Below are 15,671 nucleotides of genomic sequence, written 5' to 3'. Positions count from 1 at the left end.
TCACCTTCACGCGCATGTCCCCTTCGCCCTTGGCTACGTAGGGACAGTTCTGCTGGCAGCAAGCGCGGCTCGGGGGAGGGAAGCCCAAGTTCCCCATGGGACACGCGGGCGTGGGTGTCCCCGGAGGCGCTGTCCGTCCCCGTGATGGCAACCCCACCCCTGCTGCCTTGTGACGACCTCATTCAGGGGGTCGGGGTCCCCGGGGGCAGGACTTTCCCAGGGCTCAGCCGGACTCCCTTCTGCACGTGGTGAGCCGTGGTGGTCGTGGGCAGGGTTGGGCTCGGGGTCACGGGGGCCTGTCCCCGGGGCAGCTCCTGACGCCCCATCCCATCGCAGGGGTGTTGTGTGCACGAGGGCGGAGCCACCAGGTCCTGGGAGCTCAGGGCAGGGACGCCACAGGATGTGGACACCGGGAGGGAGGCCCGTCTAGACCTTTTCATGCATCACATTCCCTAGTGAAAAACACGCGTCTTCAGGTTCCAGACACCACCACACGCAGGCACACGCAGAGGCAGCCCAGCTGGGGTCGTGGGGGCAGCTCCCCAGGGGCCACTCATGCTCCTTGTCCTACGAGTGAGGCCCCGGCCGCCCGACGGTCTGGACCACGTCTTTGAGGATATCTGACCTCAAAGTGTGGCCGACCGCTGCGGACGACAGTGGTGTGTCTCCCGCTGGAGGCAAGGGCAGGTCCGCTTAGCCTCCAGGGCACCGGGCACCAGTCACCGTCCAGCATGCCCCTGGCCTGGCGCTCCCCACCCACCGCCCAGTGCCCGCCTCTCTCCGCAGGGACGCCTCCCCGGGGCCCATCCAGCGGGTGGGGGCCCGTGGCTGTGCTGGGGCAGGGCACGGCCGGGGGGCCCCGAAGCCTTTTCCCCGCGGTGCCTTTCCTGCACCCCGCACGGAGGCCCTGCTCTCCGTCAGAGGGCGGGTTGGAGGCGTGCACCTGCCTCCCCCGGGGCTCCTCTCCTGGCTTGTGCGCAGTCCTGGGGGAGCCCCGGCCCCCCCTCCAGGCTTCCCCTCTCTCACTTGGAGGCGAGGGGGATGGAGGGCGACATGTCTGTGCCCTCGTGTCACCTCCGACTCTGGAGAAGTTGGAAGGAGCTCAGCGGGTCCAGCCCCTCCTGCCGCGTCCTGCACTCTGTTGACCTCCGAGGGGACACACGGCCTTGTGGCTGCCCCCTGGCGCCCCTTGCCCCCCCAGGACGAGGACCCTGTCAGAGCGAACCTGATAGGATGCCAACAACCGGGCGTGAGGTCAGACCACGGTCCCGAATTTATTCCCCGACTTCTCAGAAGGAGCCTGATTGCAGCTTGCAGCGTCTGATCTGCAGAGGAGGGGGGACGGCCTGGTTGAAGCTGGAGCCGGGGGTCGGGAGGTGCCCCACTGACCCGTGGCCAAAGAGTGGGTGCACTTGTTTTGTTCGGAGCTCTCCAGGAAGCGCCTGGCCGGTGGAGGCGGAGGAGAACAGCCCGGGCTGCGGGCCGGGCCTCGGATCCGCGGGTCTACACTGCCATCCAGCGGCGGCAGGAGGACGTGTCCGCAGCCAGACCTGCAGGGAGCGGGCGACACAGATGCTCCGGGAAACTGTTTTGGATGGTGTGTGTGTGCGTCCGTGTGCATGCGTGAGTGCATGTGTGTGTGAGTGCATGTATGCCTGAGTGCGCGTGAGTGCGTGTGCATATGCAAGTGAGCGTGTGGATGTATGAGTGCATGTGGGGGTGCGTCTGTGCATATGTATGAGGGCGCATGTGCACGTGTGAGTGTGTGTGCGAGTGTGAGTGCGTGTGTGCATGCATGAGTGCATGTGTGCATGCGTGAGTGTGTGCATATGTGAGTGTGTGCTCATGCATGTGCATGCGTGTGCGTGGGGGCAGGGGAGGGGGCACAGCTAGAGGCGGGGGGGAGATTCTGCAGAATAGGGGCAGCAGGCAGGCGGGGAAGGAAGGGACAGGCTGCGGCCCCCACACCCCGGGCGCCGTGCCCTTCAGAAAACCCTCAGCTGTGTGGTTCCGCTTCCCCGGCGCGAGTGTCCCCAGCGCGGTGGCGGCCACCTCCAGCCACCTAATCAGGAGAAGAATCAGGGTTCAGAGCGTGGGAGGACGATAAGCTCTGGGAAGGGGAAGCGAAGGATCTCGTCTCAGCGTCCCCCCAGCTCGAGCACAAAGCTTGGTCCAGGCCACAGGGAGGATGATGCGGGGTGTTCCCGCGGGGCAGGCTCGGGTCCCCGGCAGGGGTCTTCTCCCCGGGGCAGCACCGTCTCGTGTTCCTGCCTCATTCCAACTCCCACGAAGGCCCTTGCTGTTGGCCCACATCGGCCGGCTCCCTCCGGGGACCGTTTGGACCACGCGCCCACCTCGCTTCCGTGGGGGAGTGGGTGGCAGGTGAGGACCGAGGGGCGGTCAGCGGGCACAACCCACTGTGATCCAGCGGATCCGAACCCAGGGTGGGAGGTGTTTCTTAGCTGTAGGCAGGAAATCTGAGTCTGCCTAATTCAAGCAGAGAGGGGATTTGGTGAAAGGTTTTTGGGAGGTCACGGGAATTTTGGGAAGACTGGAGAGCCCCCCTGGGCCCGTGCGGAAAGGTGAACCCAGGGTCAAGGGGCCCGGGAATGAGGCCAGCGTGTGATGGGAGAGGCTGCAAAGGGGTGCGGAGGACTGTGGCCATGTTTGCAATGTGCCACCTACACGAAAAGGCCCCATGTGGCCAAACATGAGTGCAGAGGTCCCTCCTGAGAGGACGGTGCGAGAGGGTGGTCTGCGTGGGGTTTGGCACGTGTTAAATGGAAGGGAGAGCCCACGAGGGGACCAGCAAGCTGCAGGCCCATCTGTTCCTTTGTCGCTTGCCCTGACGGCTCGGCAGGCGCCGTGGGCCATGGGGTAGGTCCTGCTGCTCACGAGTCTCATCAGGGCCTGGGGCAGCTTGGGGCACGAGGGGGTGGGTCACAGGCTGGGGTGCTGCTCCCAGCCCCGGTGGCCCCGAGGGGCTCCTCACGCACCCCCTCTCACCCCCTGGCACAGACGGTGCGGAGGCAGCCCCCGAGGCGGGGCAAGCGTGGCTGCAGGACGCCGCGTCTCCGGTCCCCGCTGTCTCCGTGCCAGTCACCCGAATCCTAAGCCTTCCTCACCCGCCACCGCGCGGGCTCCCGGGGCGGGCTCGGCCATCCATCGCTCTGTGACGGTTCAGCAGCTCTTGTGCCTCATCTTGCACAGTTTCCGGGCCCAGGAACGTGGGAGCAGCTGAGCCGGCTGCGCGCTTCTGGCCCCGCGCCCCCTGGGGCCGCAGTCAAGGTGCCAGCGGGCGGCTCTCGACCCCAGGCTCCGGGTAAAGCGCCTGCCGTCGGCCCTCCCGTGGCCCCGACGGGCTCGCCTCCGGCCCCGGCTGCTGCCCGAGGCCCTCATCCCTCACCGGAGCCGCCCAGGAGCTGTGCGCGGGGCTGCCGCACGTGGCCCTCGAGCGCGTGACATTTAGAAAGTAAGACCGAGGACGTCGATTTTAAATTTCGTTTACTTTTCTTACACGAACTTACATTTTAGATGTGATTTTAAGTAGCTAGCGGCTGGACAGTGCGGCTCGCAGAAGCTTGCTCTCCAGATGTGGTCCCGCCCCCCTCCCAGCACCACTTTGTCGCACGTGGGGGTCCAGACTCCCGGCGCCTCTCAGAGCCACAGCGGGCACCCGCACCTCAGCAGGCTCTGCGGTGGCTCGGAGGCTCATCAGACGCGGGGAGCGGGGCTCCGGGCGCGGACAGCGGGCCGGGCAGCCTTGCCATGCCATGCCAGCCCCCGGCATCCCTCTTGGCTGTTCTCTGTGCTGGGGGCCTAGACTGAGGTCGTGGGTGAAGGGGACAGCAGGAAGGGGTCACAGGGTCACCTCTGTTAATGTAATAAAACACCACCTGCTCCGTGCAGAGGCACAGGCTGTGGCTTGTGTCCGTAGGATCTCCCTCTGGAAGGGTGGACGGACGTGCCAGCAGGACCTGAGGGTGTGGGGACCGGCCAGAGGGAGGTTCCTGGAGGTGGCGTGCTTTCCCAACTGGTTTGGTTTCATTAGGGAGAGAGCTGGGGGCAGGCGGGGAGGAGGGCGGGCCAAGCCTGGTGAAGACACCAAGGACGGTCACTCACTCCCGGCCCCATGCCTCCGAGGCCACGTGCCAGGGGCTGCCTGGCTGCTCAGAGCTCCTGCTCCCGGTCAGCCGCTCAGGACTCAGGTGGCCTTGGATAAATCTCCTCCCTCCTGAGCCTGTGTTTGTCCATCTGTGGACCAGGACACGACCGCTCTGCAGGGTGGTGTGACCACGCAGTCAGCTATGCACCATGCACGTCGGGGCCATGCGATGTTCCCGCCTCATCGTCTAGACCACAGGTTCCGAGGGCAGCCACCTGCACTGCTGCACGCCACAAGGAGCGGCACCTCTCATCATGGGCTTCCTCAGGGTCCGCGGAGTCCTTTAAATCCCGTGAAGACTCCAGGTGCACCTGTGTCTTCCTGGGGCTGAGGGTCCCTCCCCTTTATCGAGCCCCCCGAAGGCTACCTTCTCCAGAACCGTTGCTGGGCGAGCAGAATAAACGCGTTTGCTGAAGGCTCCTAGACGCAAGAGTGGGCGTGAAGGCAGGAGGTGAGGTGGGCGTTTCAGGGCCAGGCGGGCATGTAGGGGTGGTGGCGGTGGACCTTCCCCCCAGCCGTGGGCCTTCGACAAGGCTCTCGCCGAGACTCCATCGGCTTCTCTGCTCCACCTCGGGGCCACCTCTCCCTGCAGCCCTTGTGACATCACAGAGGCGCGGCCAATCTCCGGAAAGTTCTGTCTTGCTAGCTGAGGCTCCTATAAATTCTCTCCTGGCTGGCACGCGAGCACCATGGCACCTTGGCTGGCTTGTGGGGAGCAGGAAATCCAGTCCTAAACACTGGACTTCGGCTTCCTGGGCGAGGTTGCGGTGCTGTTTATACTTAACTCCCTGTTTTAACGCTGTCCTGGCCAAAGGAACAGGATGCAATGAGCTTCTGACAGCGTTGAGAGGTAAGGGCTGGGTTCCTGCCCCCCCCCACTCCGCTCCCCGTCCCGCCACTCTGTAAGTCCTGTGACTTTGGTCTTTACCAAGATGCGAGCGAGTGAGGCCTGGAGGGGACGTCCCTTGTGTCTGAAAGCAGAGCCAGCCGGGCCTTCACCCATCGCTGCTCACGCTCCCTCTGGATCTGTTCGAACGTGGAGAGATTTCTCTTATCTCACAGAAACCTCAGACTTCTGGCCCAAGGCTCCACCAGGAGTCACCGACAGTGACGGCGGGTCACCGAGGGTCACCAAGGGTGTGCTCCCCCCGCGGTGACTCCTGTGGGCAGAGCCCGGCCCACTGGTCCGAGAAGACCCTCCTGTAGCTCCGTGCTTGCCTCACCTCTTTTCTCATTTTAAGGCAAATCCCAAAGGGGAAAATAAAGAGCAAGAGCACTCGAGTGTATAAAATCCCCAGATTATCCTTTTTCCATCAGAAAGAGAATGACTGGCTCTTCTCACAGGGGTAACCATCCTCCTCGCTGCTGATGACTTGCTGTGATTTGCATTAAAAGCTGGGGCGCCTGTTTCTGTGCCAGGACCACACTGTCTTGATGACCACAGCTGTGTAGTCCAACCTGAAATCTGGCATTGTGATGCCCCCAGCTATGGTTTTCTTTTTTAAAATTCCCCTGGCTATTCGGGGTCTTTTCTGATTCCACACAAATCTTGAAATAATTTGTTCTAACTCTCTGAAGAGAGTCCATGGTATTTTGATAGGGATTGCATTAAACGTGTACATTGCCCTGGGTAACATTGACATTTTTACAATATTAATTCTGCCAATCCATGAGCATGGAATATTTTTCCATCTCTTTGTGTCTTCCTCCATTTCTTTCAGAAGTGTTCTATAGTTTTTAGGGTACAGATCCTTTACCTCTTTGGTTAGGTTTATTCCTAGGTATCTTATGCTTTTGGGTGCAATTGTAGATGGGATTGACTCCTTAATTTCTCTTTCTTCAGTCTCATTGTTAGTGTATAGAAATGCCACTGCCTTCTGGGCATTGATTTTGTATCCTGCCACATGGCCAAATTGCTGTATGAGTTCTAGCAATCTTGGGGTGGAGGCTTTTGGGTTTTCTATGTAGAGTATCATGTCGTCTGCCAAGAGGGAGAGTTTGACTTCTTCTTTGCCAATTTGAATGACTTTTATTTCTTTTTGTTGTCTGATTGATGAGGCGAGGACCTCCAGAACTATGTTGAATAGCAGTGGTGAGAGTGGACATCCCTGTCGTGTTCCTGATCTTAGGGGAAAGGCTCCCAGTGCCTCCCCAGTGAGAATGATATTTGCTGTGGGCTTTTCGTAGATGGCTTTTAAGATGTTGAGGAATGTTCCCTCTATCCCTACACTCTGAAGAGTTTTGATCAGGAATGGATGCTGTATTTTGTCAAATGCTTTCTCTGCATCTATTGAGAGGATCATATGGTTCTTGGTTTTTCTCTTGCTGATATGATGAATCACATTTATTGCTTTATGAGTGTTGAACCAGCCTTGTGTCCTGGGGATAAATCCTACTTGGTCACGGTGAATAATCTTCTTAATGTACTGTTGGATGCTATTGGCTAGTATCTTGTTGAGAATTTTTGCATCCATGTTCATCAGGGATATTGGTCTGTAATTCTCCTTTTTGGTGGGGTCTTTGGTTTTGGAATTAAGGTGATGCTGGCCTCATAGAACGAGTTTGGAAGTACTCCATCTCTTTCTATCTTTCCAAACAGCTTTAGTAGAATAGGTATGATTTCTTCTTTAAACGTTTGATAGAATTCCCCTGGGAAGCCATCTGGCCCTGGACTCTTGTGTCTTGGGAGGTTTTTGATGACTGATTCAATTTCCTCCCTGGTTATTGAAAACCTGGTTCAGGTTTTCTATTCAGAAGTGGACCCTCAACTTTATGGTCAACTAATATTTGACAAAGCAGGAAAGACTATCCACTGGAAAAAGGACAGTCTCTTCAATAAATGGTGCTGGGAAAACTGGAAATCCACATACAGAAGAATGAAACTGGACCACTCTCTTGCACCAGACACAAAGATAAACTCAAAATGGATGAAAGATCTAAATGTGAGACAAGAATCCATCAAAATCCTAGAGGAGAACACAGGCAACACCCTTTCTGAACTCAGCCACAGTAACTTCTTGCAAGATACATCCATGAAGGCAAGAGAAACAAAAGCAAAAATGAACTATTGGGACTTCATCAAGATAAGAAGATTCTGCACAGCAAAGGATACAGTCAACAAAACTAAAAGACAACCTACAGGATGGGAGAAGAGATTTGCAAATGGCCTATCAGATAAAGGGCCAGTATCCAAGATCTATAAAGAACTTATTAAACTCAACACCAAAGAAATAAACAATCCAATCATGAAATGGGCAAAAGACATGAAGAGAAATCTCACAGAGGAAGACATGGACATGGCCAACACGCACATGAGAAAATGCTCCGCATCACTTGCCATCAGGGAAATACAAATCAAAACCACAATGAGATCCCACCTCACACCAGTGAGAATGGGGAAAATTAACAAGGCAGGAAACCACAAATGTTGGAGAGGATGCGGAGAAAGGGGAACCCTCCTGCACTGTTGGTGGGAATGTGAACTGGTGCAGCCACTCTGGAAAACTGTGTGGAGGTTCCTCAAAGAGTTAAAAATAGACCTGCCCTATGACCCAGCAATTGCACTGCTGGGGATTTACCCCAAAGATACAGATGCAGTGAAACGCTGGGACACCTGCACCCTGATGTTTATAGCAGCAATGGCCACAATAGCCAAACTGTGGAAGGAGCCTCGGTGTCCATCAAAAGATGATGGATAAAGAAGATGTGGTTTATGTATACAATGGAATATTCCTCAGCCATTAGAGACGACAAATACCCACCATGTGCTTCAACGTGGATGGACCTGGAGGGTATGATGCTGAGTGAAATAAGTCAGTTGGAAAAGGACAAACATTATATGGTCTCATTCATTTGGGGAATATAAAAATTAGTGAAAGGGAATAGAAGGGAAGGGAGAAGAAATGTGTGGGAAATATCAGAAAGGGAGACAGAACATGAAGACTCCTAACTCTGGGAAACGAACTAGGGGTGGTGGAAGGGGAGGAGGGCGGGGGGTGGGGGTGAATGGGTGACAGACACTGAGGGGGACACTTGATGGGATGAGCACTGGGTGTTTTTCTATATTTTGGCAAATTGAACTTCATTAACAAAATAAAAATATTAAATAAAAGCCGGGGTGCATTCACCCCAAGAGGAGCAAGAGGGGATCTTGCTCCTCTGCGAGGGATTATTTAAGAACTCACTGAAACACACAGACTTGGAAGCAGTCACCTCGGGCAGTGTCGGCGCAGAGGTGGCCTCTGGGGGAGCGGAGGTCGGGGCTGGCGGGTGCCCCCTCCTTCCGCAGACACCTCGGCTTTCCCTCCCGCGGATGGAAACAGCGCGACACATTAGACTCAGGGGAGATGAACTTCCCCGGAGCCCCCGAGGGCGCCGTGCAGCCCCGGCCGTCGGGGACACACTCGGGGTTCGTGGTTCAGGAGAGAAACTTCCCTGACGCAGACCACTCGGTCCCTTCCGCAGTGGCCGGGGCAGGTGTGTGGTCAGGCCTGCGCTGTGTTCTGGAACCCACATGTGGTCCCCTCTTTTCTTTGGCACATTTAAAGAAATTGTTTATTTAAAAATGTTTATTCTAGTAAAGTTAACATACGGTGTTGTTATTAGTTTCAGGTGTAGAGTATCGTGGTTCCGCGCCTCTGTACGTCACCTGCTGCTCCTCACAACAGGTGCCTCCTGCATCCCCATCACCTGTTTCCTCCTCCCCTCCCAGCCCCCTCCCCTCTGGTGACGTCCGTGTGTTCTCTGTAGGTGACAGTCTGTTTCTCATTTTGTCTCTCTCTCTCTCTCTCTCTCTCTTTTTTCCCCTTTGCTCATTTGTTTTGCTTCTTAAATTCTGCATATGAGTGAGGTCATATGGTGTTTGTCGTTCTCCGACCGACTTGTTTCACTCACCGTCATGATCTTTAGGTTTATCCATGTTGTTGGACACGGCAAGACTTCATCCTTCTTTACGGCTGAGTAATACTCCACTGTGTACACACACCACATCCTCTTTATCCCTTCTTCGGTCACTGGACGCGTGGGCTGCTTCCTTGTCGTGGCTGTCGGGGACAAGGCCGCTGGAAGCACCCTGGTGCGGTGTCCCTTTGGGTGAGTGTTTCTCTATTGTGTGGGTGATGCCTGGTAGTGTGAGAGCTGGATCGTACAGTAGCTCGATTTTCTGTCTCATATTTTTATCCTGGGGCAGAGGGACTGTTCATATAATGGTCTTCGAGACTGTTTGGAGAACACACATAGTAAGTTGTGCAGCTCCTAGGGAAACAGTGAAGACTTTGCTGTCTTCCTCATAGTCCATATAGAGGTGGGGCTGTGGCTCTACCCCAAGGCTCGTTGGAAATGCATCCCTTTCCCTTTCATTACTGCATGACGCTGGGCAAGCTCCCCGCCTCTCTGGGCTTCTCTGCGACAGGTATGATCACAGATGACTCTCCGGCTGGCATGAGGAAGGCATGAGAACAGGTGTGAAGATGTGGGGTTGGGGCTTAAAGACATTCCTTGTCTTCTGCATGCTCGTCTCACATGGTTACACTTATTTTATGGAATGTGTGGCAGGAACCCAACTGCAACCAGACCCAGAGCTCTGGTGGAGGCGCCAGCGTGGCAGACGAGCTGCAAGCTGGGGTACTCGAATTAAAGCCGACCGGTGGGGCTGCTGCCTGGGCTCGACTCGCTGGGAGCCCAGGGCAGCCTGCAAGCCGTCAGCTGGGCATTTGCAGGGTTAGGGGCTGGGGGCTCCCAGACGGACAGGTCAGCCTGAGTCCCCAGGGGCTCCAGCTGGCGTCCTGGGTGCACCTCTGTGTGTCCCTTAAAATGGACACAGGTGATGTGGCCACAGCCTCTGGCCTCAGGGGTCTGATGGGCTTCATGGTCTCTCCCAGAAGCTGAAAACTCTGCATATCTCTCTTGCCCCTGCAGTGATGGTAGCTTGTCTCAATAGTTAAGTCTGAACAAGCAAATATCGGCTCATATTAGTGCTGTTGTCACACATTCTCAGCATCTTTTTAAAAAATGTTTTTAATTTAAAATTTTTAAAGTTTAAATTCAGCTAATGATCATATGGTGTATCATTAGTTTCAGAGGTAGAGTTCACTGATTTATCCGCATTAGAGAACACCCAGTGCTCGGGATGCCTGGGTGGCTCAGTGATTTAGCACCTGCCTTCAGCTCAGGGCGTGATCCTGGAGTCCCGGGATCAAGTCCCACATCGGGCTCCCTGCATGGAGCCTGCTTCTCCCTCTCTCTCTCTCTCTCTCTCTCTCTCTCTCTCTGTGTCTCTCATGAATAAATAAATAAAATCTTAAAAAAAAAAAACCCAGTGCTCATCCCATCACATGCCCTCCTTCATGCCCATCTCCCAGTTACCCTTTCCCCCTCCCCCCACCACCCTTCTCAGTATCTTAGAACAAATTTGTGATCTTTGGGTCTGCAGGTCTGAAGTCCAGCTGGGCTCAGCCAATTTCTCTGCTCTGGGCTTCACCAGGCTGTGGTCAAAATATCCACCAGCTGGGCCTGATTATTAGGAGGCTCGGGGGACGGGGTAGGAGAATCTGTTTCCGTGGTTGTAGGACTGTGGTTCCCGGGTCCCTGCTGGTGTCAGCGGGGGCCATTCTTCGCTGTGGTCCTTGCTCTTGGGCCTTCTGGACGGTGTGTAGGGGCTTTCTCTCTTTTGGAAACATGACTCAAACCTTTGATTCTTTCTGACTTTCCTTCCGCTGGTGGTCCTTTTGCTTCCAGCCAGAGAAAAGTCTCTGCTCTTATGGTGTCATACGCATAGATCGGACCCACCTGGATTAACCAGGATTACCTCCCTCTCTTTGGATCACATCCGCAAATCCCCTGCACCCCCCGCCTGGTGCGGTGTGATGTCACGTGGTTACAGGGTCAGGCCTTAGGAAGCCAAAGAGACGGTTTTGTCCTGTTGTTGGAACTTTCCTGCATTGATGAGCGGTTGCTAAAGAGTTCTGAGACCATTCCTGAACATTGAACGTTGTGTCTAAATTAATAAAAAGGGATTTTAAAACCATGGTGTTCTACAATGTGCACCGTTGGCCAGAACCTTCTCTGGCAATGGAAATCTCCCTTCTGTGCCGTTTGGTGCAGTAGCTGCCAGCCGCACCTGGCTTCTGAGCACATAAAATGTGGCTAGTGTGACCAAGATACTGAGGTTCATATGTCATCGGATTTAACCTTGTGTACACGTGCGGCAAGCGGTTCCCATCTTAGTGCAACCATAACACACCCTGCCAGCGTTCCGCCTTTTGCACGCCCGGTGCCCAGTACTGATGCCCTGTGCTACTCACAGCCCTGACCCCTGTGTACGGCAGTGGGGAGGGCGTGTGCGGCAGTGGGGAATATTGTTGCTGAATGTTACCTGTACCCACCCTCTGCTCTGCTACTCCTGGGACACTGTAGATGGGGCCTCATGCTCCTTGCAGGGTTTTTTTTTTTTTTTTTTAACATTTTATTTATTTATTCATGAGACACACACAGGCAGAGGGAGAAGCAGGCTCCATCATGCAGGGAGCCCAACATGGGACTCGATCCCGGGTCTCCAGGGTCACGCCCTGGGCTGAAAGTGGCGCTAAACCGCTGAGCCACCAGGGCTGCTCTCCTTGCAGGTTTATCTCTTGTGGGGCCTCTGACATATTTTACAAAGGTCTGTTTGTTTTTCTTTTATTTCAGTGAAACACATCTTGAGCACAGCTACTAATGGAGCTTTAGCAACAGGAATGATGAAGGGTCGAAGTAACTGGGACTCGGGGGCAGCCGTGCAGTGCCCTGTCTCTGGGGGAGCTCACAGGTTGGGGGTGGGGGGACACGCCAGGGCGCAGGCGCTGTGGGGAGGCTGAGGAAGGAGCCCACGGAGACATCTGTGCCCCACACCAAATTCATTTCTGCTAAGTAGAACAGAAGCGTCTGGGGGCTAGGTTTCCTTTGGAGAAAGGGACACGGGCCTCGAGCACCTCCACCTGGGTCCCAGGAGCTCTTCTGTGAGCACACAGGCATGTTAAGGGTGTGGGGAAAGCCTGTCCCTCCTGCCTGAGGGGCAGGCTGAGTGGCCTCACCCCACGTACTGCCCCCGGTGCTGCCGCAGCAGGAGTGGGGAGGCCAGATCCTCGGCCACACAGCGCTCTGCTGCCCCGACGGATGTTTTTCAGAGGAGGCGCTGCTCATTTATTTATTTGCCAGATGGAAGCAGTCATTCCCAGAAGGGAGCGTTCTTCTTTTTAAGATTTTATTTATTTATTCATGAGAGACACAGAGACACAGGCAGAGGGAGAAGCAGGCTCCACACAGGGAGCCCGACGTGGGACTCGATCCCGGGACCCCAGGATCACGCCCTGGGCCGAAGTCGGCGCTAAACCGCTGAGCCCCCCGGGCTGCCCGAGATCGTTCTTTTTAAGAAGTGCTGAAGTGAGTGAGTGTGTAAATCGAGCGTCGGGATTCAGAGGGTGGGAGCTCGGACCCTGGCGCGTTGAGTCGGAGCCCTTGGAAACACGTTGTAAAAGTGCGGCTCCCTCGCCTGTGCCCTGCAGCCTGCGGTCCACGCGCTGCTCGCTGCACGTCCTCTGCGTGCACGGAAGGGAAAGAGGAGACGCAGCGAGGATGAAAAGAACACCCCTTCCCCCGCTCCGGGCGGCCGGGAGGCAGGGTGACACGGCCCCGTGAGCAGCCCCCCGCGTTGCCATGACACCTGGCCTTTCCCAGGGGTGCTGGGCTGTGCACTTTGGCAGGATGTTGGGGCGCTCTGACCCGGTGCCTGCCGGGCTCGCTGCCACTGCCTGGAAACACGAAAACCGAGCCGTTTCCGAAGGATGACCAGGGACATCCAACGCTTTGTGATCATTTAAGAAAATTAGATAACACGACGAGCCTTTGTCGAGCGCCCACGACCGGCCCGGCGCTGTGCGGTTTTGTCTGGGACACGGGACAGACGCGAAGCTATTGCTGTCGGGGGGAGTGACCCCCAATGGGTGACGGCTCCGTCCCTGCCGGGCTGGCCCCGAGCTCTGTGGGCTCAGCCTGGGGTGCTGGCCGCTGGAGGGCCCCCCGAGCCCGAGCTGGGAGCACGGCCACCTCGCCTTGTCTCAGCCTCATCTCAGCCTCGCCTTGCGCGCCCGGGCCTGGCGTGCATCGGCCTCGTGGCCCTGCTGGTGCCGCATGCGAGTGGCGCTGGTGCCCCGCGAGGTGCCCGAGGTGTGAGCCCTGCGCCTCTCTGGCGGGCCAGCAAGGCTTTCTGTGACGGAAGCTTCCGCGTGTGCACCCGCTCCCCTCCACGGAAGCCTCGTGGCTACTGAGCACGCGAAATGTGGCTAGGACAAGGGAAAACGGCATTCTTAGCTTCATTAGATTTACGTAATTCTAACTACATCCCCCAGTTAGGTGACTACGTGCATTAGCCAGCCACGCCTGGCCAGCAGCTTCCCGGGTGGCCGGTGCCGTCTTCCAGCTCTGAGACTCCGCGGCCACCGGCCTGCCCCCCGCCCTGCCCCCCGCCCTGTCTCCCCGTCCACCCCCATCAAGTCCCGGCTCAGTGTCCAGGTCCTAGAGGAGCCCCTGAGCCCCCTGAGGTCCCGTCGTGGTGTGAGGACGTCACTGCCGCCTCCATCAGCAGCACTGCGGTGGTCGCGTCTGCGTCCTGCCCCCCACCGTCAGCTCCGAGGAGCAGGTGTAAGGCCAGAGCCTGGCTCAGTGCCCGAGCGTTGTGGGCCAGCACACACGGGTCCCCAGTGACCTACGCTGCAGCCTGCCACGGCCACCTGTGCTGGCACTGTGCTGGGGGCTTTCAAATAGCAATCACATCGGGGCGTAGCTGCGTTGGGAAGGTGGCTCACTCTCCAGCTGTGAGGTTTGCACAGTTTACGTGACCCCTCAAAGGCGCGTTTCCGCATGCGTAAGATGCCAACGAAACCAGAATCTCAGCATTGTTCTAGGATGAGGAGAGAGAGAGCATATGCGAGCCGTGCACGACGTTCCTGCAAACTCATGCAATGTTAGAGGATTTCTTCTGCACCTTTTCAGCCTCAGGAAGATTTTAGTCCAGTTAGGGAACCAGTATTTTATTTTATTTTATTTTATTTTTTAATTTATTTATTTATGATAGAGAGAGAGAGAGAGAGAGAGAGAGAGAGGCAGAGACATAGGCAGAGGGAGAATCAGGCTCCATGCACCGGGAGCCTGATGTGGGATTCGATCCCGGGTCTCCAGGATCGCGCCCTGGGCCAAAGGCAGGCGCCAAACCGCTGCGCCACCCAGGGATCCCCAGGGAACCAGTATTTTAAAACATAAAATGGGTTAGAAAACATTGTTAGCTCACTCATTTATTTTATTTATTTTTAAAGATTTATTTATTCATGAGAGACACAGAGAGGCAGAGACACAGGCAGAGGGAGAAGCAGGCTCCATGCAGGGAGCCTGATGCGGGACCCGATCTCGGGACCCCAGGATCAGGCCCTGAGCCGAAGGCAGGCGCTAAACCGCTGAGCCACCCAGGGATCCCTGCTCACTTATTTGTTTAATAAATATTTATTAAGCCTCTGGTGTGGGCCGAGCCAGGTTCCACGTCCTAGGAAGACACCAGAGGCCCAAACGGAGATTACGGTCCTCACGGAGCACACACCTAACTGGGAAAGACGGATGCTGAGATGATAAAGAAGCAAATTACACAGTATGTCTTCCGGCTACAGGCTCGGGGTGTGGGAGGTGCTGGGGGGGACTGGAAATGTCGCTGTAGGCGGGGGGGGGGGGGGTGTCAGGGTGGGTCTTACTGAGAAGGTGATCGCGGAGCGCACAGGCTTGCACGGAGCTGAGGGGCCGCCCCACAGAAGCCCAGGGAGGAGCCTCCCAGCAGAGGGAGCAGCAGGTGCCAGCGATGAGGGCAGGACAAAGCGGGGGCGGGAGCCGTCATGTGGCAGGGCCCCGGGGACCTAGGAAGGACACGAGCTCTTACTCCGTGGAAAGGGAAGCACACGCACCAGGGTTTTAACAGACTGACCAGCTTGCAGGAGGCTGCGCTGGTGTGTTGCCGAGGGCGGCCGGCGGCAGCGAGACCAACTGGGGGGTGTGGAGGCCCAGGGACAGATGGGGGTTCCCGCCCGCCCCACTGCCCCTGGCACACATTACTCATGTGTAATACGTGATGGATTTCAACGTGCTCAAAAGCAGACGAAGCTCTCGGGGCCTCCATGACGTGCCCTTCCCCAGGGATGGAGCCATCGAGCCACGGCCCACCCAGCCGGTTCCACCTGTGATGTCGTTTCGGGGTCCTGGGTCTGGCTGTAGGGTGGATGTAATGCTCTGAGATATCAGATTCGAGGACGCGCGGGCGACGTGACCCCAAGACTGCACCCTGGAGGGGGAGGTGGGGGGACCTGGGTGGGGCTGGAGTCCAGTGGGCGGCGCGGTGACCCGGGGATGGGTCACACATCCAGGGGAGACAGTTTGAGGTGGTGGGTGGAAATCCAGGAAGGTGATACGTATTTGTGGGTGATGTTAGGAGCCCGGG

Source organism: Vulpes vulpes, chromosome 8, assembly GCF_048418805.1.
Source record: "Vulpes vulpes isolate BD-2025 chromosome 8, VulVul3, whole genome shotgun sequence".
NCBI classification, from domain to species: Eukaryota; Metazoa; Chordata; class Mammalia; order Carnivora; family Canidae; genus Vulpes; species Vulpes vulpes.
This window is presented reverse-complemented; position numbering follows the sequence as displayed.